General features: G+C 46.4%; 1 pseudogene; it reads left to right on the top strand.

The window, feature by feature from the left end:
- The window catches only part of LOC135532272 (elongation factor-like GTPase 1), a 27,039-nt pseudogene extending 2,703 nt beyond the window's left edge, over positions 1 to 24,336 (top strand).
- The last annotated feature ends 3,189 nt before the right edge of the window (positions 24,337 to 27,525 follow it).

Raw genomic sequence — 27,525 nt, 5'->3', positions numbered from 1 at the left:
ACACACAAAACACAGCTTTTTTCATGTGAATTTTCTGGACTTTTTGGGTGTAAAAATGTATTCCCATTCAAAATCCAATTTTCCCTAACCCTTACGCCTAAAATGTCCTGAAAAATAAAATAATATCTTACCTTGTCAGGACATTCTGGTCCTGATAATGTGAGCAACATGTACACACAAAACACACATTTGAACACAAAATACACACTACACACACACACGCAGCCATAGTTACAGTGGCTCCAAATGCCTCTAGATTATAATGCCGCATGCAAACCATTTCCTGTATGCAGTTATGGTTTTCCAACTCACGATACGTTGGAGAAATGTCCAAATAAGTTAGAAGAAGGGTTCCTAAACAGGCTGTAAATCAACAGTGTTCAGGATGGAGACTCATAGGCTGCGTCTCAACTGACACCATGTTCCCAAGTGCACTACTTTTGACCAGGAGCAGCTCTGGGCCGTTCTGGCTCAGGCAGGCAGACTTATCCCAGGCTTGATTACTTACTTTTGACCAGGGCCCATAGGTTGTCATCTGGGGGACACCAATATCTTCAACGCGGTGTGAGTTAGTGATAAAAATAATGAATGTCCTGTTGCAACTAGTAATCCACTACACATGATTTATTCAAGACACACATTAACAGATATTACTGGGTGTGTGTGTTTCTCCTCTCCCACGAATCAGTCATATCTCCTGCTTGATTACTGGGTGTGTGTGTTTCTCCTCTCCCACTCATAGCTCCCTGCTTGATTACTGGGTACTGAATAAGTCAGGACTGGATGTGCCCACTGAATAAGTCATAGCATTACTGGGTGTGTGTGTTTCTCCCACTGAATAAGTCCTCCCTGCTTGATTACTGGATGTGTGTGTTTCTCCTCTCCCCCTGAATAAGTCATAGCTCCCTGGATTACTGGATGTGTGTGTTTCTCCTCTCCCACTGAATAAGTCATATCTCCCTGCTTGATTACTGGATGTGTGTGTTTCTCCTCTCCCACTGAATAAGTCATATCTCCCTGCTTGATTACTGGATGTGTGTGTTTCTCCTCTCCCACTGAATAAGTCATATCTCCCTACTTGATTACTGGGTGTGTGTTTTCTCCTCTCCCACTGAATAAGTCATAGCTCCCTGCTTGATTACTGGGTGTGTGTGTTTCTCCTCTCCCACTGAATAAGTCATAGCTCCCTGCTTGATTACTGGATGTGTGTGTTTCTCCTCTCCCACTGAATAAGTCATATCTCCCTGCTTGATTACTGGATGTGTGTGTTTCTCCTCTCCCACTGAATAAGTCATATCTCCCTGCTTGATTACTGGATGTGTGTGTTTCTCCTCTCCCACTGAATTCATATCTCCCTACTTGATTACTGGGTGTGTGTTTTCTCCTCTCCCCTGAATAAGTCATATCTCCCTGCTTGATTACTGGGTGTGTGTGTTTCTCCTCTCCCACTGAATAAGTCATATCTCCCTGCTTGATTACTGGGTGTGTGTGTTTCTTCCACTGAATATGTCATAGCTCCCTGCTTGATTACTGGATGTGTGTGTTTCTCCTCTCCCCCTGAATAAGTCATATCTCCCTGCTTGATTACTGGGTGTGTGTGTTTCTCCTCTCCCACTGAATAAGTCATAGCTCCCTGCTTGATTACTGGATGTGTGTGTTTCTCCTCTCCCACTGAATAAGTCATAGCTCCCTGCTTGATTACTGGGTGTGTGTGTTTCTCCTCTCCCACTGAATAAGTCATATCTCCCTGCTGGATGACTGAATAAGTCATATCTCCCTGCTTGATTACTGGGTGTGTGTTTCTCCTGTCCCACTGAATAAGTCATAGCTCCCTGCTTGATTACTGGGTGTGTGTATTTCTCCTCTCCCACTGAATAAGTCATATCTCCCTGCTTGATTACTGGATGTGTGTGTTTCTCCTCTCCCACTGAATAAGTCATATCTCCCTGCTTGATTACTGGGTGTGTGTGTTTCTCCTCTCCCCCTGAATAAGTCATATCTCCCTGCTTGATTACTGGGTGTGTGTGTTTCTCCTCTCCCACTGAATAAGTCATAGCTCCCTGCTTGATTACTGGATGTGTGTGTTTCTCCTCTCCCACTGAATAAGTCATAGCTCCCTGCTTGATTACTGGGTGTGTGTGTTTCTCCTCTCCCACTGAATAAGTCATATCTCCCTGCTTGATTACTGGATGTGTGTCATAGTGTTTCTCCTCTCCCACTGAATAAGTCATATCTCCCTGCTTGATTACTGGATGTGTGTATTTCTGAATAAGTCATAGCTCCCTGCTGATTACTGGAGTGTGTGTTCTCCCACTGACAATCCCTGTTTTACTGGATGTGTGTATTTCTCCTCTCCCACTGAATAAGTCATAGCTCCCTGCTTGAGGAGTTGACAATGTTTAGCTAAATTAGTAATAAGTCTGGAAGCATCGTTCAGAGTGCGTCTGCTCTGTTGGAAGAACACATTCTAATCCAAATGGCATCCTATTCCCTTCATAGTGCACTCCTTTTGACCAGGACCCTTTTGGTATTTTATTAGGATCCCCATTAACTGTTGCAAAAGCAGCAGCTACTCTTCCTGGGGTCCACACAAAACATGACATAATACAGAACATTAAATAGACCAGAACAGCTCAAGGACAGAACTACATCCATTTAGAGCTCTGGTCTAAAGGAGTGCACTATATAGGTAGTGGGGTGCCATTTGGGATGCATTCCAAGTCTTAGTGAGATTTAAAGAAACAACGAACACCCACAGCACCCAGAATAACCCCCATCTTCAAACAACCACACAGTCTGCTGTCTACATTGGATTCAGGGAACGCTCCAGCGCTTCTGAGATGCTTCTACTAAACATCAGAGAGAGAGGAAGGAGAGAGAGGAGGAATGGAGAGAGTGGAAGGGGGAGAGGGATGACTTGTTTTCTGCCCTGTTGTTGTATGGACTGACTCTAACTGGATTATATGTGCCCGTTCTGTGTGTGTGTGTGTGTGTGTGTGTGTGTGTGTGTGTGTGTGTGTGTGTGTGTGTGTGTGTGTGTGTGTGTGTGTGAGAGAGTGAGAAAGAGAGCACATGCATGTGTGTGTGTGCGTTTGCGCACGTTGTGAGAGAGTGTGCGTGTTTATAACGTCACACGCTGGATAACGAGATGAGCTGGTTCTGGTAGTGTGGACGGAAGTCGTGACATCTCTCAGCCCAAACACTGACACACACACACACACACACACAGCCAGTTTAGGATGAACCCACAAACAGGGATTGCCTGACAGTACTTGGCTGTTGGTCTTGGCAGCCGGAGAGCTACATCACCTCTTCTTTCTCCACAGGTAGTGACAGACAGTGTCCCAAATGGAACCATTTTCCCGCTGTAATGCACTTCTTTTGACCAGAGCTTTATGGGCCCTGGTCTAAAGTAGTGCACTACAGGAATAGGGTGCCATTTGGGAAGCACACTTATTTTCTTATCCTAAAGTGACCCTCTCTGTATCCCTCTGAGTGTTTCATCAGTGATAACCTAATGACGTCATTTTATAGGAGAACCAGACCTGAAGCTTGGCCTCACCAGCACAGGGTTGTGTTCATTAGGCAGAAAACGGAGGTACAGATCTAGGATCAGCTTCCCTCCTCCAATCCTAACCTTAACCATCAGTGGGGAAAATGACCAAAGATTAACGTTTAGGTGCAAGTTCACCCCCCACTTAATGTAAAATTCTTGTTAGTTTTTTAATCTATATTTTTAAAACCATTTGAATCATTTAGCAGACGTTATCTAGAGTGACTTACAGGAGCAATGACGGTTTAGTACCTTGCTCAAGGGCACATCAACAGATTCTTTTCACCTTGGGGATTCGAACCAGCAACCTTTCCGTTACTGGCCCAATGCTCTAACCGTTAGCCTACCTGCTGCCCTGCAGTTGTCATGTTGTGGCTTGAATGTCCTGACAAGATGTATCATTTGTATCTGAATAGAAGCTGCTATATTTCCCTCATCCTCCTCCTGTGTGGTTTAGAAAGATTGATGAAGCAGGTGTGTGCGTGCGTGAGTGTGTGTGTGTGTGTGTGTGTGAGTGAGTGAGTGAGTGAGTGAGTGAGTGGTGTGGTGAAGTGTGTGTGCGTGCGTGTGCAAGGTGAGCTATGACAGATGATTTGAATATGCTGTGCTTGGCTCAGCATGGACAGGAGTGCCTAATAATATCTGACAGGTGTTATTGTTTTGGAAAATAAAAAAAGGCAGACGTGAAAGTTTTCAGCGCTCTCTTAAGAGACCAATGTGTCTTTATGTATAGTATTCTGTTGAGTTTGTTCTGGCTCTCGTACCCAGTAATACAGCACATTTACAATGCATGGGTTGTCCTACTTGCTTTACTTCATTTGTGTTGCTGCATGTGAGTATTCCATCTCCTTCTCACTACACATCTTTGTAACTTTTCCAGCTTTTCCAGAAATCCTGGATGGAGGATTCCAGAATTTCTGCTTATTTCTGCCTGATTCCAGGAATCTTCCTAGTGGGATTTCTGGAAAACCTGGGAATTTGTGGAAATGTACCAGTTTTGGGATCCCTACATCTGACTCTCTGTGTTCTTCTCATCGTCCAGGTTTGCCAAGATTGAGATCAGTGCCTCCAAGCCTATCATCCCATTCAGAGAGACCGTGATCAGACCACCCAAAGTGGACATGGTCAATGAAGACCTGGGGAAACAACAGAAGGTGTGTGTGTATGTTGAGGGTGTGGTGTGTGTGTCTATCTTATATCTGATCTGTTGACATCTCAAACGACACCCCATATATTAGTAGTGTGCTACAATTGAAGAGGCAGCAGCAGTCTATTTGCAGTAGCTAACTCTACTCTCGTGTGTGTGTGTGTGTGTGTGTGTGTGTGTGTGTGTGTGTGTGTGTGTGTGTGTGTGTGTGTGTGTGTGTGTGTGTGTGTGTGTGTGTCTGTCTGTGTCTGTCTAGGTGGCTGTGATCCACCAGGTGAAAGAGTCAGACACCCTGCACCTGGACCCCAGCGGCCTGGTGACCCTCACCACCCCAAACAGACAGGCCACCGTGGGGGTACGGGCCATACCACTACCCGAAGGTGAGAGAGAGTTGAGTTGGTGAGGGTGTGTGTGTTGATGTTTGTTGTTGTCAGACTATAGGAAGCACTTAACATTTTGCTTAAGGAGAAATAAGAAACAGAGCAAGAACATTTCCAATAGCCTTTTTGAGGAATAGCAACTTTGCTTAACTTTCTTATGTCTATAGTTAATGGGGAAAATGGCAGTTAAGAAGACATTTCTTCTTAAGAAAGTTTTGTAAATCTGGGCTCTGATCCTGATCAAAAAGTGTCCTGTGTTGTGTAGAGGTGACTCTTCTACTGGAGGGTAGTGCTGACTTGATCCGGACCCTGGAGCAGGCAGGTCAGGCCCAGAGGGAGGGGAGGACCCTGGACATGAGTACCTGGACCCTAGATGCCCTGATGGTGCTGAAGAGCAGGCTGGAGGTCCTGCTGCAGGGGAGGAAGTGGAGAAACGCTGTGGACCGGATATGGGCCTTTGGACCACGCAGGTATTTCAGGGTGTTTCATATAGGTTGGGGTGAGAGGGTATGCAGGTATTTCAGGGTGTTTCATATGGGTTGGGATGAGAGGGTATGCAGGTATTTCAGGGTGTTTCATATAGGTTGGGATGTGAGGGTATGCAGGTATTTCAGGGTGTTTCATATAGGTTGGGATGAGAGGGTATGCAGGTATTTCAGGGTGTTTCATATAGGTTGGGATGAGAGGGTATGCAGGTATTTCAGGGTGTTTCATATAGGTTGGGATGAGAGGGTATGCAGGTATTTCAGAGTGTTTCATATAGGTTGGGATGTGAGGGTATGCAGGTATTTCAGGGTGTTTCATATAGGTTGGGATGAGAGGGTATGCAGGTATTTCAGAGTGTTTCATATAGGTTGGGATGTGAGGGTATGCAGGTATTTCAGGGTGTTTCATATAGGTTGGGATGAGAGGGTATGCAGGTATTTCAGGGTGTTTCATATAGGTTGGGATGAGAGGGTATGCAGGTATTTCAGGGTGTTTCATATAGGTTGGGATGAGAGGTGTATGCAGGTATTTCAGGGTGTTTCATATATGCATCTGTTGGGATGAGGTCAGCAGGATGCAGGTATTTCAGGGTGTTTCATATAGGTTGGGATGAGAGGGTATGCAGGTATTTCAGGGTGTTTCATATGGGTTGGGATGAGAGGGTATGCAGGTATTTCAGGGTGTTTCATATAGGTTGGGGTGAGAGGGTATGCAGGTATTTCAGGGTGTTTCATATGGGTTGGGATGAGAGGGTATGCAGGTATTTCAGGGTGTTTCATATGGGTTGGGATGAGAGGGTATGCAGGTATTTCAGGGTGTTTCATATGGGTTGGGATGAGAGGGTATGCAGGTATTTCAGGGTGTTTCATATAGGTTGGGATGAGAGGGTATGCAGGTATTTCAGAGTATTTCATATGGGTTGGGATGATATTTCATGGTATTTTATATGAGATGAAATTGTGTGCTATGCAGGTATTTCATGGTAATTAATATGGCCATTTTGTTATTATTAGGTATGGACCAAACATCCTCCTTAACAGCGTAGAGGGGTACCAGAGACCATCCGTGTGGCACTGCCTCGAGAACGAGAGAAAGGAGAGAAAGAGGGAGGGGCGAAAGCTGAGGCCAGCGCCATCCGAGACTTTGACAACAGCGTTGTCAGTGGTTTCCAGCTCGCCACCCTCTCTGGTCCAATGTGTGAGGAGCCCCTCATGGGTGTCTGCTTCTCTGTGGAGAGATGGGACATGAACTTCCCCACCCAGCGCACCCACCTGGACTCTGTGACTGAAGAAGACTCCAACTCCCTTGATGCATCTGTTTCCGAAAGCCCCGGTGAGGCTGCAGGTCAGCAGGAGGCCTCAGGCAAGGCAGGGGCAGAACGGGTGAGACGCCTTCCAAGGCAGAGGGTGCCGTGGCTGGGGACGAGCCAGGGGAGATGCAGGGCGGAGGTTGTGGCCGGGCTAGTGGACTGCTACGGGCCGTTCTCTGGCCAGCTCATAGCTGCTGTGAAGGAGGCTTGTCGGCACGCGTTCCAGGCCAAACCTCAGAGACTCATGGCTGCTATGTACACCTGTGAAATCATGGCTACAGCAGAGGTGTTAGGTAAGAGGCTTACCAGTACACACACGGCAAAACACACACACACGGCAGAACACACGGCAGAACACACGGAAGAACACATGGCAGAACACACGGCAGAACACACGGAAGAACACATGGCAGAACACACAGACACGGAAAAACACACACACACAGACAGAACACACGGACACACGGCAGAACACACAGACACGGCAGAACACACGGACACACGGCAGAACACACAGACACACGGCAGAACACACGGACACACGGCAGAACACACGGACACACGGACAGAACACACGGACAAAGACACACAGACACACGGCAGAACACACAGACAAGAGCAGGCAGAACACACAGACACGGCAGAACACACAGACACGGCAGAACACACAGAGAACACACGGACACGGCAGAACACACGGACACACAGCAGAACACACGGACACACGGCAGAACACACGGACACACGGCAGGAACACACAGACACGGCAGAACACACAGACACAGAACACAGGCAGAACACACAGACACGGCAGAACACACGGACACACGGCAGAGACACACACACACACGGCAGAACACACAGACACGGCAGAACACACGGACACACGGCAGAACACACGGACACACAGACAAAGGCAGGAACACGGAGAACACGGCAGAACACACGGAGACACGGCAGAACACACAGACAAAGCAGAACACTCAGACACACGGCAGAACACACAGACACACGGCAGAACACACGGCAGAACACACGGACACACAGCAGAACACACGAACACACGGACACACGGCACACGGAGACACACGAACACACGGACACGGCAGAACACACAGAGGCAGAACACACAGGCAGAACACGGACACACGGCAGGAGACACAGAGAACACACAGACAGAACACACGGACACACGGCAGAACACACACACACGACACACGGCAGAACACACAGACAAGGCAGAACACACGGCAGAACACACAGACAAAGCAGAACACACGGACACACGGCAGAACACACAGACACGGCAGAACACACAGACAAGGCAGAACACACGGCAGAACACACAGACACGCGGCAGAACACAGAACAGACACACGGCAGAACACACAGACACACGGCAGAACACACGGACACACGGCAGAACACACGGGCAGAACACACAGGCACACACGGCAGAACACACGGACACACGGCAGAACACAGAACACACGGACACACGGCAGAACACACGGAGAACACGGACACAGAACACACAGACACACGGCAGAACACACAGACACACGGCAGAACACACAGACACACGGCAGAACACACAGACACACGGCAGAACACACAGACACACGGCAGAACACACAGACACGGCAGAACACACACAGACACGGCAGAACACACGGACACACGGCAGAACACACAGACAAGGACACACGGCAGAACACACGGACACACGGCAGAACACACGGACCCACGGCAGAACACACGGACACACGGCAGAACACACAGACAAGGCAGAACACATGGCAGAACACACAGACACAGACACGGCAGAACACACACGGAGAACACGGCAGAACACACGGACAGAACACAGCAGAACACACGGACACGCGGCAGAACACACGGACAGGCAAACACACAGACACACGGCAGAACACACAGACACACGGCAGAACACACGGACACACGGCAAAACACAGAACGGCAGAACACACAGACACACGGCAGAACACACAGACACGGCAGAACACACAGACAAGGCAGAACACACGGACACACGGCAGAACACACGGCAGAACACAGAACACACACACGGCAGAACACACGGACACACGGCAGAACACACGGACACACGGCAGAACACACGGACACACGGCAGGAGACACGGCAGAACACACAGAGACACGGCAGAACACACAGACACACGGCAGGAGACACAGAGACACGGCAGAACACACGGACACGGCAGAACACACGGAGACACGGCAGAACACACGGAGACACGGCAGAACACACGGAGACACGGCAGAACACACGGACACACGGCAGAACACACGGACACACGGCAGAACACACAGACACGGCAGAACACACAGACACGGCAGAACACACAGACACACGGCAGAACACACAGACACACGGCAGAACACACAGACACGGCAGAACACACAGGACACGCGGCAGAACACACAGAACACACAGACACACGGAGACACGGCAGAACACACAGACACGACACACGGACCCGCGGCAGAACACACAGAACACACCCGCGGCAGAACACACGGACCCGCGGCAGAACACACGGACCCGCGGCAGAACACACGGACCCGCGGCAGAACACACGGACCCGCGGCAGAACACACGGACATGCGGCAGAACACACGGACACGCGGCAGAACACACGGACACACAATATAACACACGGACACACAATATGACACACGGACACACAATATAACACACGGACACACAATATCACACACGGACACACAATATAACACACGGACACACACACAATATAACACACGGACACACACACACAATATAACACACGGACACACAGTATCCAATTTGTAAGTCACTGGATAACACACAAATAACACACGGACACACACAATATAACACACGGACACACAATGTAACACACGGACACACACTGTAACACACGGACACACACACAATATAACACACGGACACACACACAATATAACACACGGACACACAATATAACACACGGACACACACACAATATAACACACGGACACACACACAATATAACACACGGACACACACACACACTATAACACACGGACACACACACACAATATATCACACGGACACACACACAATATATCACACGGACACACACACACAATATAACACACAGACACACACACACACAATATAATACACACAATATAACACACAGACACACACACACAAACTCAATAGAACACACGCTGGGCAAAACACAAACTAACCACTGAGATCTTAGGTAAATAGCTAAAACACAACACACACACCTTCAAATCTCCTTCTTCAATCTTTCCTGGAGGCATTACTGCCTTACATCTAAACCACACAGGAGGAGGTTGAGGGAATTATTATAGCAGCTTCTATTCAGATACAAATGACTGTGATACAACTTGTCAGGACATTCAAGCCACAACATGACAACTAAACTACCAAGAATGTTCCACCAGGTGGAGGGTGAGTTGCTGCACACAACTCCCATTCTAGTGTGATAGGAGTCCATTGGACTGGTGTATTATCCCATCCCTGGTGTAGGAACACAGCTCTTACCTCGTCCACTGAAACACAGACAAAAGATGATGGTACAGTATTCGTTGATATTTAAATAGCCATCACTAGCCGGCTACCACCCGGTTACTCAACCCCGCACCTTAGAGGCTGCTGCCCTATATACACTGGCCACTTTAATAATGGAACACTCGTCACTTTAATCATGTTTACATACTGCTTTACTCATCTCATATGTATGTACTATATTCTACTGTATTTATTCAATGCCACTCCAACATTGCTCGTCCTAATATTTATATATTTCTTAACTCCATTATTTTACTTTAGATTTGTGTGTATTGTTGTGAATTGTTAGATATTACTGCACTGTTGGAGCTAGAAACACAAACATTTCGCTACACCCACAATAACATCTGCTAAATGTGTGTATGTGACCAATAAAATGTGATTTGACAACCCTCATTATTACTATCTATGCTCTAGAACTATTCTAATATTTGTCTTTGTAGTGTCAGTGATCAACTCTTGTTTTCTAAGTTGGTCCCAAATGGCACCCCATTCCCTGTATAGTGCACTACTTTTGGTCATCATTAAGATTCAAATGAGCCTTGCCCAACTTCTGTTACGGATAATCAATAAACCATATCTTAACAGCACGTTTAGCAGTCACATCCATTTACAGCCAGCCAAATCACCAATTTCAGAAACAATATGACTTTTTACTCACTTCTGCAACGCTAGCATCCCTTTAAATGTGGCCCTATTAGGAGAACTTGGTTTCATTAGTATCGATGAATGTGATCCATATTTTAATTCCATGATGTATATTATAGTAGATGTTGGTTGCGTAACATTTAGTGTAGAAATAGACTTCATCAATACTTTCATTACATCGTGTCCATTATTTAGATCTAATCAATAGTTGGATAAGATCATGCATAAATAGATTGTATACATAGTTGGATTAGATTGACCACATCATTCACACACACAATCATTTGATTAGATTGTATATAGCTGGCCACACTGTATACATGGTCAGAGTACACATTAAGCCACTTCTACTAATTACAGTGTGTGTGTGTGTCCAGGTCGTGTGTACGGGGTCCTGGGGAAGAGGGAGGGCCGAGTGTTACAGGAGGAGATGAAGGAGGGGACGGAGATGTTCATCATCAAGGCTGTCCTTCCTGTGGCCGAGAGCTTCGGATTCGCTGATGAGATACGCAAGAGAACCAGTGGATTGGCTAGTCCACAACTGGTCTTCAGCCACTGGGAGGTGAGGCGCGCTCACACATACACCCTGTCGTGTGCATCCTTGTGCAGACACACACACAGCAGGCATACAACTCACACACAGCAGGCATACAACACACACACACAGACAAAAACACATGCAAGGCTCACTCCGTGGGGGGGTTGTGAGCTGCAACTCATCAGTCTGAAAACAGGTGCTTGTATTTTTAGCTCTTAATTTTATGTTTTTCATTAATGAAGGAATAAAGGAAATCACAATGCTGAACAAGGATCAGTTTTTATTTCACCCTTGTCTCTAGAACTCATAGCCCTGTTCCCTATTAGTTCCAGTATGAGGTGAATCCTAACTAGTCTCCCATTGACATCAATACATGACTTCTCTGGCTCATCCTTATTATACCCCTTTTATAAACAGAAAAAGTCCCACTTCTTTACCACCTTCTGTATACCTTCTTGTTTTGGGGCAGGTTGCCTAGTGGTTAGAGCATTGGGCCAGTAACCAGCAGGTAGCCTAATGGTTAGAGCATTGGACCAGTAACCAGCAGGTAGCCTAGTGGTTAGAGCGTTGGGTCAGTAACCAGCAGGTAGCCTAGTGGTTAGAGCGTTGGGCCAGTAACCAGCAGGTTGCCTAGTGGTTAGAGCGTTGGGCCAGTAACCAGCAGGTAGGCTAGTGGTTAGAGGACGTTGGGTAGGTTAGAGCCCAGTAACCAGCAGGTAGCCTAGTGGTTAGAGCATTGGACCAGTAACCAGCAGGTAGCCTAGTGGTTAGAGCGTTGGGACAGTAACCAGCAGGTAGCCTAGTGGTTAGAGCGTTGGGCCAGTAACCAGCAGGTAGGCTAGTAGTTAGAGCATTGGACCAGTAACCAGCAGGTAGCCTAGTGGTTAGAGCGTTGGGCCAGTAACCAGCAGGTAGCCTAGTGGTTAGAGCATTGGACCAGTAACCAGCAGGTAGCCTAGTGGTTAGAGCGTTGGGCCAGTAACCAGCAGGTAGCCTAGTGGTTAGAGCATTGGACCAGTAACCAGCAGGTAGCCTAGTGGTTAGAGCGTTGGGCCAGTAACCAGCAGGTAGCCTAGTGGTTAGAGCATTAGACCAGTAACCAGCAGGTGGCCTTGTGGTTAGAGCATTGGACCAGTAACCAGCAGGTAGCCTAGTGGTTAGGGCGTTGGGCCAGTAACCAGCAGGTAGCCTAGTGGTTAGAGCGTTGGGACAGTAACCAGCAGGTAGCCTAGTGGTTAGAGCATTAGACCAGTAACCAGCAGGTGGCCTAATGGTTAGAGCATTGGACCAGTAACCAGCAGGTAGCCTAGTGGTTAGAGCGTTGGGACAGTAACCAGCAGGTAGCCTAGTGGTTAGAGCGTTGGGCCAGTAACCAGCAGGTAGGCTAGTAGTTAGCCTAGTGGTTAGAGCATTGGGACAGTAACCAGCAGGTAGCCTAGTGGTTAGAGTGTTGGGACAGTAACCAGCAGGTAGCCTAGTGGTTAGAGCGTTGGGACAGTAACCAGCAGGTAGCCTAGTGGTTAGAGCATTGGACCAGTAACCAGCAGGTAGCCTAGTGGTTAGAGCATTGGACCAGTAACCAGCAGGTAGCCTAGTGGTTAGGGCGTTGGGCCAGTAACCAGCAGGTAGCCTAGTGGTTAGAGCATTGGGTCAGTAACCAGCAGGTAGCCTAGTGGTTAGAGCGTTGGGACAGTAACCAGCAGGTAGCCTAGTGGTTAGAGCATTAGACCAGTAACCAGCAGGTGGCCTAGTGGTTAGAGCATTGGACCAGTAACCAGCAGGTAGCCTAGTGGTTAGGGCGTTGGGCCAGTAACCAGCAGGTAGCCTAGTGGTTAGAGCATTGGACCAGTAACCAGCAGGTAGCCTAGTGGTTAGAGCGTTGGGACAGTAACCAGCAGGTAGCCTAGTGGTTAGAGCGTTGGGACAGTAACCAGCAGGTAGCCTAGTGGTTAGAGCGTTGGGACAGTAACCAGCAGGTAGCCTAGTGGTTAGAGTGTTGGGACAGTAACCAGCAGGTAGCCTAGTGGTTAGAGCATTTGGCCAGTAACCAGCAGGTAGCCTAGTGGTTAGTGCATTGGGCCAGTAAACAGCAGGTAGCCTAGTGGTTAGAGCATTGGACCAGTAACCAGCAGGTAGCCTAGTGGTTAGAGTGTTGGGACAGTAACCAGCAGGTAGCCTAGTGGTTAGAGCCAGTAACCAGCAGGTAGACCAGTGGTTAGAGCGTTGGACTAGTAACCAGCAGGTAGCCTAGTGGTTAGAGCGTTGGACTAGTAACCAGCAGGTAGCCTAGTGGTTAGAGCGTTGGGACAGTAACCAGCAGGTAGCCTAGTGGTTAGAGCGTTGGGACAGTAACCAGCAGGTAGCCTCGTGGTTAGAGCGTTGGGCCAGTAACCAGCAGGTAGCCTAGTGGTTAGAGCGTTGGGCCAGTAACCAGCAGGTAGCCTAGTGGTTAGAGCGTTGGGACCTAGTAAACAGCAGGTAGCCTAGTGGTTAGAGTGTTGGGACAGTAACCAGCAGGTAGCCTAGTGGTTAGAGTGTTGGGACAGTAACCAGCAGGTAGCCTAGTGGTTAGAGCGTTGGGCCAGTAACCAGCAGGTGGGCTAGTGGTTAGAGCATTGGACCAGTAACCAGCAGGTAGCCTAGTGGTTAGAGCGTTGGGCCAGTAACCAGCAGGTAGCCTAGTGGTTAGAGCGTTGGGCCAGTAACCAGCAGGTGGCCTAGTGGTTAGAGCATTGGACCAGTAACCAGCAGGTAGCCTAGTGGTTAGAGCGTTGGGCCAGTAACCAGCAGGTGGCCTAGTGGTTAGAGCATTGGGCCAGTAACCAGCAGGTAGCCTAGTGGTTAGAGCGTTGGGCCAGTAACCAGCAGGTAGCCTAGTGGTTAGAGCATTGGGCCAGTAACCAGCAGGTAGCCTAGTGGTTAGAGCGTTGGGACAGTAACCAGCAGGTAGCCTAGTGGTTAGAGTGTTGGGACAGTAACCAGCAGGTAGCCTAGTGGTTAGAGTGTTGGGACAGTAACCAGCAGGTAGCCTAGTGGTTAGAGCGTTGGGCCAGTAACCAGCAGGTAGCCTAGTGGTTAGAGCGTTGGGCCAGTAACCAGCAGGTAGCTTAGTGGTTAGAGCGTTGTGCCAGTAACCAGCAGGTAGCCTAGTGGTTAGAGCATTGGGCCAGTAACCAGCAGGTAGCCTAGTGGTTAGAGCGTTGGGACAGTAACCAGCAGGTAGTCTAGTGGTTAGAGTGTTGGGACAGTAACCAGCAGGTAGCCTAGTGGTTAGAGTGTTGGGACAGTAACCAGCAGGTAGCCTAGTGGTTAGAGCGTTGGGCCAGTAACCAGCAGGTGGCCTAGTGGTTAGAGCATTGGACCAGTAACCAGCAGGTAGCCTAGTGGTTAGAGTGTTGTGCCAGTAACCAGCAGGTAGCCTAGTGGTTAGAGCATTGGGCCAGTAAGCAGCAGGTTGAATAGTGGTTAGAGCATTGGACCAGTAACCAGCAGTTAGCCTTGTGGTTAGAGTGTTGGGACAGTAACCAGCAGGTTGCCTAGTTTTTAGAGTGCTGGGACAGTAACCAGCAGGTAGCCTAGTTGTTAGAGTGTTGGGACAGTAACCAGCAGGTGGCCTAGTGGTTAGAGCATTGGACCAGTAACCAGCAGGTAGCCTAGTGGTTAGAGCGTTGGGCCAGTAACCAGCAGGAAGCCTAGTGGTTAGAGCATTGGGCCAGTAACCAGCAGGTGGCCTGGTGGTTAGAGTGTTGGGCCAGTAACCAGCAGGTAGACTAGTGGTTAGAGTGTTGGGACAGTAACCAGCAGGTAGCCTAGTGGTCAGAGCGTTGGGCCAGTAACTGAAAGGTTGCTTGATCGAATCCCTGAGCTGTCTTTCTGTCCCTGAACAAGGCAGTTAACTCACTGTTCCTCGGTCGTCATTGTAAATAAGAATTTGTTCTTATTACTAGTTTTGACCTGGGAACCCTATTCCCTATAAAGAGCACTAGTTTTGACCTGGGCACCCTATTCCCTATATAGAGCACTACTTTTGACCTGGGAACCCTATTCCCTATATAGAGCACTACTTTTGACCTGGGAACCCTATTCCCTATATAGAGCACTAGTTTTGTCCTGGTAACTCTATTCTCTAATCCCTATATAGAGCACTAGTTTTGACCTGGGCACCCTATTCCCTATATAGAGCACTAGTTTTGACCTGGGCACCCTATTCCCTATATAGAGCACTGATTTTGACCTGGGCACCTCTATTCCCTATATAGAGCACTAATTTTGACCTGGGCACCCTATTCCCTATATAGAGCACTAGTTTTGTCCTGGCAACTCTATTCTCTAATCCCTATATAGAGCACTAGTTTTGACCTGGGCACCCTATTCCCTATATAGTACACTACTTTTGTCCTGGTAACTCTATTCTCTAATCCCTATATAGAGCACTACTTTCGACCAGAGCCCTTGCTAAAAGTAGTTTTGGGAGGCCTGAATCTGAGCCCTTACAATAAGCAACCGAACTGGCGTGGATGTTTTTAGCACCCATATTTTAATTTTTATTCAAATATCTGTGTCTGTCTTCAGTTATGTGTGAGCTCTTTGGCCACGCACACCTGTGTTGTGTTTGGTGTTGAAATGAGAAGGAATAAGCAGAACCCCAAACCTACTGTAAAATATTGTGGTGGATCATTGATGTTATGGGGATTTTCTGCTTCCACTGGTCCTGGGGCCCTTGTTAAGGTCAACAGCATCATGATTTTTACAAAATCTGTTTTTTACTAAATCTGGTTGCCTCTGCTAGGAGGCTGAAACTGAAACTTGGCTGCAAGTGGATCTTCGAGCAAGACAATAACCCCAAGCAGAAAATCAAAGTCCATGAAGAAATGGTTAATTGGCCCCAAAAACAACATGCTGCGATGGCCATCAGTCTCCGGACTTGAACCCCATTGAAAACCAGTGGTTTGTAATGAAGAGGACAGTCCATAAGTGCAGATGAAGGAAATCCAGGATCTGGAAGGATTCTGTATGGAGGAATGGTCTAAGATCCCTCCCAATGTGTTCTCCATCTCCTCAAACATTTTAGAAATGGGCTCAGTGTCGTTATCCTCACAAGGTGAGGTATCGAAAACAGGGTCTCTTTCTTTGACCAATGGTATTAGTGTAAAATAATATAATTTCACAAAAAAATGTTTGCAAAAAAAGCCAGTGGATGGTTTCTTAATACCTTCAACAATAGTTATTTGGAGTTTTTCAATAAATGTGAATATTTGTAGCTACATTTAAGTCAATACCTGCAGTCAACTTTATTATTTTTTTTTTTTTCACCTTTATTTAACCAGGTAGGCTAGTTGAGAACAAGTTCTCATTTACAACTGCGACCTGGCCAAGATAAAGCATAGCAGTGTGAACAGACAACACAGAGTTACACATGGAGTAAACAATTAACAAGTCAAATAACACAGTAGAAAAAAAAACGGGAGTCTATATACAATGTGTGCAAAAGGCATGAGGAGGTAGGCGAATAATTACAATATTGCAGATTAACACTGGATTGATAAATGATCATGTACAGGTAGAGATATTGGTGTGCAAAAGAGCAGAAAAGTAAATAAATAAAAACTGTGGGGATGAGGTAGGTGAAAATGGGTGGGCTATTTACCAATAGATTATGTACAGCTGCAGCGATCGGTTAGCTGCTCAGATAGCTGATGTTTGAAGTTGGTGAGGGAGATAAAGGTCTCCATCTTCAGTCACAGGCAGCAGAGTACTGGAACGAAAGGCGGCCGAATGAGGTGTTGGCTTTAGGGATGATCAGTGAGATACACCTGCTGGAGCGCGTGCTACGGATGGGTGTTGCCATCGTGACCAGTGAACTGAGATAAGGCGGAGCTTTACCGGACTTGAACCCCATTGAACCCCAACTTGTGCAATACGTTAGGAGATAAAGCAGATCTCGTTCTTCATTTCACCCGTCACATTATTTTACAGTTCCTAGAACAGTTGAGCCAGTCACGTGTTTGTTGTAAAGAGCAAGAAACAAGAGAAAGAGGAGCTGCTGAGTCCAAAGCCGGCGATCTATCAGAGTCTCTGTTGTGTGGCAGACATGAGGTGAACAAGTTACACCGGTTTTCATTCACCACTAAATGTTTCCATCAGATATATTAGAACTGCTTTCTACCGTGTTTTAGAAGTCTGAGAGCTCTGTTATCGGAGTTCTGTACAGCTGCCATTTTCCCCCTGTGCTTCCTACGAGCGTTTTTCCCATCCTCCATTCTTCTCCACTCTGCTCCGTGTACACATGATGCTTTTCCTTCAGAAAAACATGCATCATAACATTTGGTTCATTTGCACAATTTCTCTCATTCACATACGCTTGTAAATGTCCAGATTCACCAAAAATGACATTCGGTAACTACTAGCTATACTTGTATAACTTTATGAGCTGGATTTGCTTTTCTTTGCAATTATTTTGTTCATTTTTGCTTGTTAGCATTTACCTAACAAGGTATATGTGATTTTGCTATTACTTGTGCTCATTTTGTTAGCATTCCAATGGGCTTTTTGTTTTTAGTGCCCCTTTGTGTGCTATGCCGGTAATTTTGAAAATCTGGGTACCTCTCCAGCCTAATACAATGTACTGTAGTTTTATCATTATTTTATACAGACATTTTTGCTCATCTTTATCAAGGGGGTCAATAATTTCAGACCCCACTGTATCTATGTCGTGTGTGTGTGTGTGTGTGTGTGTGTGTGGTGTGGTGTGGTGTGGTGTGGTGTGGTGTGTGTGTGTGTGTGTGTGTGTGTGCGTGCGTGCGTGCGTGCGTGCTCCTGTCTGTCTGTCTGTCTGGGGGTTTAAGTGGTTATTGTTCAAGGTCGGCTAATTTAATTGGCTGAGAGAGCCGGACATTGTTAATGAGCGTGTGCAGCCCGGTGTCTCTCTCACACACTCACACACACAAGCCTAGTGAACAGCTTTACGGTCTGACCTGATGTCACACTGCCAGGAAGAAGAGACACCACACACTGCTTTTATTTGTTATTATTATCTATATTATTATTTTTATTATAAATGCTGTTGGGAAAGAGCTCTCAAGGTAAGAATGTTACTGTATTGTTTTACAGCTGTACTTGGCAGATGGCGAATAAACCTTGAAACTTGAAACTAGATGCGACACACACGCTATGCAAATTCATTACAACACACAGCATGTCACTCAGTATTAGATTCCCCCGTTGCTCCACACACCCACCCCCTACTAGCACATTGTTGTCAGCCTTTGTGTGTGAGCTTCATTAAAACACGTCTGTCCGGTTTAATTTACGTTACTCTGTCATTATCTGCAGCAGTTAGATAGTTACTCCATAGACAGTCATGACAGCATAGATAATCATGACAACATAGATAGTTACTCCATAGACATTCATGACAACATAGTTACTCCATAGACAATCATTACAACATAGATAGTTACTCCATAGACAATCATGACAACATAGATAGTTACTCCATAGACAATCATTACAACATAGATAGTTACTCCATAGACAATCATGACAACATAGATAGTTACTCCATAGACAATCATTACAACATAGATAGTTACTCCAGAGACAATCATTACAACATAGATAGTTACTCCATAGACAATCTGTTACGGTTTTCTATATGCGAAGGAGAGTCGGACCAAAATGCGGCATGTAGATTGAGATCCATGTTTAATAAACAAAAGTAAACACGAATCAAAATATAAAAACAAGAAACGTAACGAAAACCGAAACAGCCTATACTGGTGTAAACTAACACCGAACAGGAACAAAGGGACATAAGGACAATCACCCACGAAACACTCAAAGAATATGGCTGCCTAAATATGATTCCCAATCAGAGACAACGATAAACACCTGCCTCTGATTGAGAACCACTTCAGACAGCCATAGATTCACCTAGAACACCCCACTAAGATACCATCCCAATACATGTGAAAAAACCCAAGACAAAACACACCACATACAAAAACCCATGTCACACCCTGGCCTGACCAAATAGATAAAGAAAACACAAAATACTAAGACCAGGGCGTGACACAATCATGACAACATAGATAGACAATCATGACAACATAGATAGTTACTCCATAGACAATCATGACAACATAGATAGTTACTCCATAGACAATCATGACAATCATGACAACATAGATAGTTACTCATGACAACAGATGGTTACATAGACAATCATTAGAACATAGATAGTTACTCCATAGACAATCATTAGAACATAGATAGTTACTCCATAGACAATCATTAGAACATAGATAGTTACTCCATAGACAATCATTAGAACATAGATAGTTACTCCATAGACAATCATGACAACAGATGGTTACTCCATAGACAATCATGACAACAGATGGTTACTCCATAGACAATCATTAGAACATAGATAGTTACTCCATAGACAATCATTAGAACATAGATAGTTACTCCATAGACAATCATTAGAACATAGATAGTTACTCCATAGACAATCATGACAACAGATGGTTACTCCATAGACGATAACAATGGGCTTTTCGTAGACTCCACCTTGATACTATCCGAATCTATTCTATACATCTAGTCTATTTAAATTAGATGCAAGCTACTGTTAGCATTTAGTTTATCATTGATTTGCTATGGACTTCATATTTATTTAACATATGAATAGTGTTTAGTGACAGAGAGCTCTTCTGTGAGTGTTGTATTGTTGTGTTAGCTATGTGTGTAATGTTATGGACTTACATTAGATTAGCATGAGAAAGAGGTTGTGACAATAACTTTTTTCTCCCATTGTGTTGTAGTTCACGGACTAGCATCTGCTGTAAGTGTGTGTGTGAGTGTGTGTGTGTGTGTGTGTGTGTGTGTGTGTGTGTGTGTGTGTGTGTGTGTGTGTGTGTGTGTGTGTGTGTGTGTGTGTGTGTGTGTGTGTGTTGTGTGTGTGTGTGTGTGTGTGTGTGTGTGTTCATTCAGGCTAATGTAGGTGAGGCCCACTGACACGCTTCATGGAGCGCAATGACAAAAGCTCTCTCTCTCACTCACTCACTCACTCACAAACACACACACAGCAGCGAGACAAAGGCCCCTGAAAAGATAAGTAACTGAAGGGATGCACACAACAGGGGCCGCAGAGAGCAGATTAAATCAAAGACCTGTGTGTGTCTTTGCTTGTGTGCACTCGTGCATACTAGTGTGTTCGTGTGTTTCAGCCCCCCTGTTGTTACATTGCCCCCGTTACAGTTAGAGCTGAGCACCCGCCACTCTAACCCTGCACACGTACACACACAATGAAACACACACCCATTCGCCCTACTGGACCCAATTGTGCCAAAATGTGTGTGTGTGTGTGTGTGTGTGTGTGTGTGTGTGTGTGTGTGTGTGTGTGTGTGTGTGTGTGTGTGTGTGTGTGTGTGTGCAACCTCATAATCTGTCTGGTGTTGTTCCTCCTCTACCATCTGTTGCCTGCAACCAGAGTCTGTCACTCGGGGCCCCTAACGGCCAGGTGCAGGGGCCCGCGTACACACTGGTACAGTAATTGTGGCATAGTGTGTGTGTGTGAAGCAACAGAAGGCATTGCCTCATCTCCTCAGCAGGTTGCACATAGCCAGGCCCTCCTCAACAAACACACACAGTCACTCTCCTCTAGAACAGTGTTGATCTGGATGTCCACACAGTCTCTCTCCTCTAGAACACAGTGTTGATCTGGATGTCCACACAGTCTCTCTCCTCTAGAACACAGTGTTGATCTGGATGTCCACACAGTCTCTCACAGTCTGAATGTCCACACAGTCTCTCTCCTCTAGAACACAGTGTTGATCTGAATGTCCACACAGTCTCTCCTCTAGAACACAGTGTTGATCTGGATGTCCACACAGTCTCTCTCCTCTAGAACACAGTGTTGATCTGGATGTCTGTGTGACTGACTGCTTTGGAAGAACACATGTTCTCTATAACCTCCCTACTGTCAGAGCCTGATGGAGGGAGAGTCTCTCTCCTCTAGAACACAGTGTTGATCTGAATGGGGTTGATCTGATGGAGAAAGTGTTGAGCAAGGTGTTGATCTGGGTCCACACAGTCTCTCTCCTCTAGAACCAGGTCTGAGGTCTCTCCTCTAGAGCTGGATGAGTCTCTCTCCTCTAGGAGAATGTCCACACAGTCTCTCTCCTCTAGAACCAGTGTTGATCTGGATGTCCACAGAGAGAACCAGGTAGGGAGCTAGAGGGGGAGAGAGGGGAATGGAGAAAGAGCCAGGTAGGGAGAGAGCCAGGTAGGGAGCTAAAGGGGGAGAGAGAGGAATGGAGAAAGAGCCAGGTAGGGAGCTAGAGGGGGAGAGAGGGAATGGAGAAAGAGCCAAGTAGGGAGAGAGCCAGGTAGGGAGCTAGAGGGGAATAGAGAAAGAGCCAGGTAGGGAAAGAGCTAGAGGGGGAGAAAGGGGAATGGAGAAAGAGCCAGGTAGGGAAAGAGCCAGGTAGGGAGCTAGAAGGGGAGAGAGGGGAATGGAGAAAGAGCCAGGTAGGGAGCTAGAGGGGGAGAGAGCCAGGTAGGAAGCTAGAGGGGGAAAGAGGGGAATGGAGAAAGAGCCAAGTAGGGAGCTAGAGGGGGAGAGAGGTAGGTAGGGAGGGGAGAGAGGGGAATGGAGAAAGAGCCAGGTAGGGAGCTAGAGGGAAAGGGGGAATGGAGAAAGAGCCAGGTAGGGAGAGAGCCAGGTAGGGAGAGAGCCAGGTAGGGAGCTAGAGGGGGAGAGAGGGGAATGGAGAAAGAGCCAGGTAGGGAGCTAGAGGGGAGAGAGCCAGGGGGGGAATAGGGGAATGAAAAGAGCCAGCCAGGTAGGGGGGAGAGAGCCAGGTAGGGAGCTAGAGGGGGAAAGAGGGTTAATGGAGAAAGAGCCAGGTAGGGAGCTAGAGGGGGAGAGAGCCAGGGGGAGCTGGAGAAGAGCCAGCCAGGTAGGGAGAGAGCCAGGTAGGGAGCTAGAGGGGGAATAGAATGGAAAAGAGCCAGGTAGGGAGCTAGAGCCAGGTAGGGAGCTAGAGGGAGCCAGGTAGGGAATGGAGGGGAGAGCCAGGTAGGAAAGAGCCAGGTAGGGAGCTAGAGGGGAGAGAGGGAATGGAGAAAGAGCCAGGTAGGGAAAGAGCCAGGTAGGGAGCTAGAGGGGAATAGAGAAAGAGCCAAGTAGGGAAAGAGCCAGGTAGGGAGCTAGAGGGGAGAGCCGGGTAGGGAGCTAGGTAGGGGGAAAGAGCCAGGTAGGGAAAGAGCCAGGTAGGGAGCTAGAGGGGGAGAGAGGGGAATGGAGAAAGAGCCAGGTAGGGAGCTAGAGGGGGAAAGAGGGGAATGGAGAAAGAGCCAAGTAGGGAGCTAGAGGGGGAGAGAGCCAGGTAGGGAGCTAGAGGGGAATGGAGAAAGAGCCAAGTAGGGAGCTAGAGGGGGAGAGAGCCAGGTAGGGAGCTAGAGGGGGAGAGAGGTAGAGAGAGAAAGACAGGGAGCAGCTGAGTTGGATAACAGTAGTCATGATCTCTTCCTTGTCTGCCACCACTGCTGAGCAATGCTTAGCCAATACGGGGTTCTTTGTCATGTGGGGTAGATTCCAGTGTCCGCTCCATGCTTTACATCTGTTCATGTTTATGGGTCAGGGCCCGTATCCACAAAGTGTCTCAGAGTAGGAGTGCTGATCTAGGATCTGTTTAGCCTTTTCAGTCGTAAAGAATAAGATAATATGGACAGGGTTGACCTGGCTCTGAGATGTTTTGGGGATACAGGTCCTGATCTTTGTATCTATAGTCCATTTAATGAAGCATTATCCTGCTCAGTGGTGGACTTCAAACTAAATCTGTCTTCATGTATTTGAAAGTAAATCGCTCTCTCTCTGTCTGTCTCTGTGTGTGTCTCAAGGTGATCTCCAGTGATCCGTCCTGGGTTCCTACCACAGAAGAGGAGTACCTCCACTTTGGAGAGAAGGCCGATTCCGCCAATCAGGCTCTAAAAATACATGAACGGTGTTCGGCGGCGTAAAGGGCTGTACGTGGAGGAGAAGATAGTGGAGCACGGCGAGAAACAGAGAACACTGAGCAAGAACAAATAGGCCTGTGTGTGTGTTTCCTGATTGACTCCTACTAACACACCTGAGACAGACATCATAAAGAGCATCCAGTGGATAGTGTCCCCCATCGTCCACCATCATCACCCCTCTAACTGTCACTCAACATGAGCCACTGATGCTTTTATATTACGGAGCAGAAAATGTTTTTAGTCCAGAACTAGACTTCATCTGTGTCTAGGAAACCGGCCCAATGGGTTGGACATGCAGCTGTGTCGTTACCCGGGAGAATCCCTTCCAGCTATGCATAATTGACGAGTGTTCCCGTTCAAATCCAGTTTTTCTGTTAAGTGAAGTGGCTTGAATTCATTTCTGCTCTCAACCTAATTGAATTGCAGTACCCAGCCCCTGAAGAGCAGCATTTAATTTGGAAAAACAGAAATATGATGCAAAGTGGGATTGTATGTTTTGTAATTATTTCGGGACAACGCGAGCGAGCTATAGCCTTGTTGATGTGCTATGTTGAGCTCTGGGTAAGGTATCTGTGTACAAGACATAAAGCAAAATGTACAGTATTTACCAGAAATCAATAAAGAAAGAAAATGGTGTGTTTTTTGTTTAATTAATCAGGAGTGATATGTGTGTGGGTAATTCTTGAGATGTGGTGGCATTTGGACATGGCATTTTGGAAAATAATTACTTAATGTTTCTAGATTTAATTTAAATGTATTTGGGTACATCTTCCCATTCTAAATCAAATAATATGGTAGCTTAATGACATTAAATAATTGTTACCATTATGATAACACCAATGACACATTTTAGGTAATTGAGGAATTTACTAGATGAGGCCACGATGTACATTAACCCTTTTTAAAATAATTTACTAAAGTGATATAATTAATCATTTTGCTCTCAATTTCCCTTTATTTACATTGAGTAATACCAATAACACATTATTCAGACACACCAAATTAATAATGTATCCTTTTTGCAGATTAGAGGGTGTGTGTTCCCCTAAGATAATTATGAGACAGTTTGCCATCACTGGGAAACACCTTGCACTTCAATCCATGTACTAGAACAACTGTCTAGAATTGCTCTACAAGTTCTCCCTCTTCATTCCCCTAGTTCTCCACTCCTCTCACAGACTTGTTCCCATTGTGTTGTCTGACCCCTGTCCTTCCCGCCCGCCCACTCACCTCCTTCCCCCCCTCTTCCCGGGCTTGAGGAAGAAAGATCTCTTTCTCCACCAAGAAAACAAAGGAGACCAACGGTTAATGAGGTGTGTGTGTGTGCACACGTGTAAAGTAACAGGAGACCGCACAAAATAGTTAAAACACACTGGCCAATGGCTGAGCTTGATTGGTAATGGGTTGAATGATTGTGAGCTAGTATGTCCATCTATTGGTCGTTACACCAGGAAAGGGCTTCCTGGGGTGAAAGTCCGTTTTAAGATTCGAGTTGGCACGGGGTGCATCTTGATCGTCTGAAGTAGCCTCCTCTGCTTGTTCCCTCCATCTACACTGTTCAGCAAATTGACCAAAGCAATATGGAAGATGCCTTCCAGGACTTTGCTTTCACCCGACAAGTTCTTTCACATCAGTTCATATGACGGGAAGAAAATTGTGGCCATTCAATCTATTTTGTCTTGCATATAACATGTATTTTTGTGATGGTACAGCTATGATGTCCATATACAAATTTGTCCTTGTGGACCATAACATCTATCTTATCTTCCCTTGTCATTTAAATGGTTTACCCAGAAACCACATTTGCCCACATTTCCTATTCTTGTATATACTAAACTTTAGATATGCTGATATCTTGAATTACTTCCTGAAGACCACGATTACTCTTCAAAGAACGTCATCATTCGTCACAATAGTTGAGCTTGGCTTCTCTTCCAGGCCTTCAATTCTCACAACTGTTATTCTTTTTTCAAATACGACTCTCTTGGAAGCTAGGGAATGATGTTGTCAGTGCCACAAAGCGTCTTCCCGGTGAGCACAGGATGTTAAAAAGAGTGGGCCGAGAGGACAGGGAGATTAGAGAGAGTGAGCGGGAGGGAGGGAGAGACGGTAGACATACATCCTGCTTGCTAGAGCTGTCACAACACAGTGAATGTATCCCTCGCCTGCTAGGAGGTTCCAACCACTGTAGACAGTGGTGAAAATTGTAATCCACAGACATATGTTTAAATAACATGAATCACAAACCGAGCAGTTATGAACAAGAAAATCAAATGGTCCACCCTTTGTACATAATTGTAGAACCTTAGTGTGGTTGCTTTTCTATGTGACCATGAGCCATTTTCTCAGGTGATGTGTTTGTCTAAAAGTTAGGGATCCGTTTTAGAATCCTGCTGTGAAGCAGCATTCGGGAAAGTTTTCAGACCCCTTGACTTTCTCTACATTTTTGTTACAGCCTGATTCTAAAATGGATGAAATTGTTTTAAGGCACACACCTGTCTATATAACATTTGGCAGTGCATATCAGAGCAAAAACCAAGCCATGAGGTCGAAGGAATTGTCTGTAGAGCTCCGAGTCAGGATTGTGTCTAGGCACAGAGACCTGAAAATGGCGTGCAGCATTTTCAAACTGCAGAATTTTGGCGTGCAGCATTTTGTCCAGACTGACAAAGCTTGAGAGGATCTGCAGAGAGAAATGAGAGAAACTCTACTAATACAGGTGTGCCAAGCTTGTAGCATCATACCCAAGAAGACTCGAGTCTGTAATGGTACTGAGTAAAGGTTCTGAATACTTATGTAAATGGGATATTTCTGGGTTTTGTTTTTTTAATACATTTGCACAAATGTCTACAAACCTGTTTTTGGTTTGTCATTATGGGGTATTGTGTGTAAATTGATGAGGGGAGAAAAAAAACTATTCAATACATTTTAGAATAAGGCTGTAACAACAAAATATGGAAATAACCTACTCATTCAAGGGATTTTCTTTATTTTTACTATTTTCTACATTGTAGAATAATAGTGAAGACATCAAAACTGTTAAATAACACATATGGAATCATGTAATAACCGAAAAAGTGGCCTCCCGGGTGGCGTAGTGGTTAAGGGCGCTGTACTGCAGCGCCCAGGCTCTGTCGTAACCGGCCGCGACCGGGAGGTCCATGAGGCGACGCATGGCTTGGTCGGTAGGGATGTCCTTGTCTCATCGCGCACCAGCGACTCCTGTGGCCGGGCGCAGTGCGCGCTAACCAAGGTTGCCAGGTGCCCGGTGTACCCTCTGACACATTGGTGTGGCTGGCTTCCGGGTTGGATGGTGCTGTGTTAAGAAGCAGTATGGCTGGTTGGGTTGTGTATCGGAGGATGCATGACTTTCAACCTTCGTCTCTCCCGAGCCCGTATGGGAGTTGTAGCGATGAGACAAGATAGTAACTACAACAATTGGATACCACGAAATTGGGGAGAAAAAAGGGGTAAAATTAAAAGAAATAACCAAAAAAGTGTTTAACAAATCAAATCACAATAAAAGTTAATTTATGGAATTTCTTTCCTTCTTAATGTGTTTGAGCCAATCCGTTGTTTTGTGACACCTGGTATACAGAAGATAGCCAAAGCCCTATTTGGTAAGAGACCAAGTCCATATTATTGGAAGAACAGCTCAAATAAACAAAGAGAAATGACAGTCCATCATTACTTGAAGACATGAAGGTCAGTCAATCCAGAAAAGGTGGAGAACTTTGAAAGTGCAGTGGCAAAAACCATTAAGCGGTATGATGAAACTGTCTCTCATGAGGACCGCCACAGGAAAGGAAGACCCAGAGTTACCTCTGC

The sequence above is a fragment of the Oncorhynchus masou genome, unplaced genomic scaffold (genome assembly GCF_036934945.1).
Source record: "Oncorhynchus masou masou isolate Uvic2021 unplaced genomic scaffold, UVic_Omas_1.1 unplaced_scaffold_1798, whole genome shotgun sequence".
In the NCBI taxonomy this organism is placed as follows: Eukaryota; Metazoa; Chordata; class Actinopteri; order Salmoniformes; family Salmonidae; genus Oncorhynchus; species Oncorhynchus masou.
This window is presented reverse-complemented; position numbering and strand designations above follow the sequence as displayed.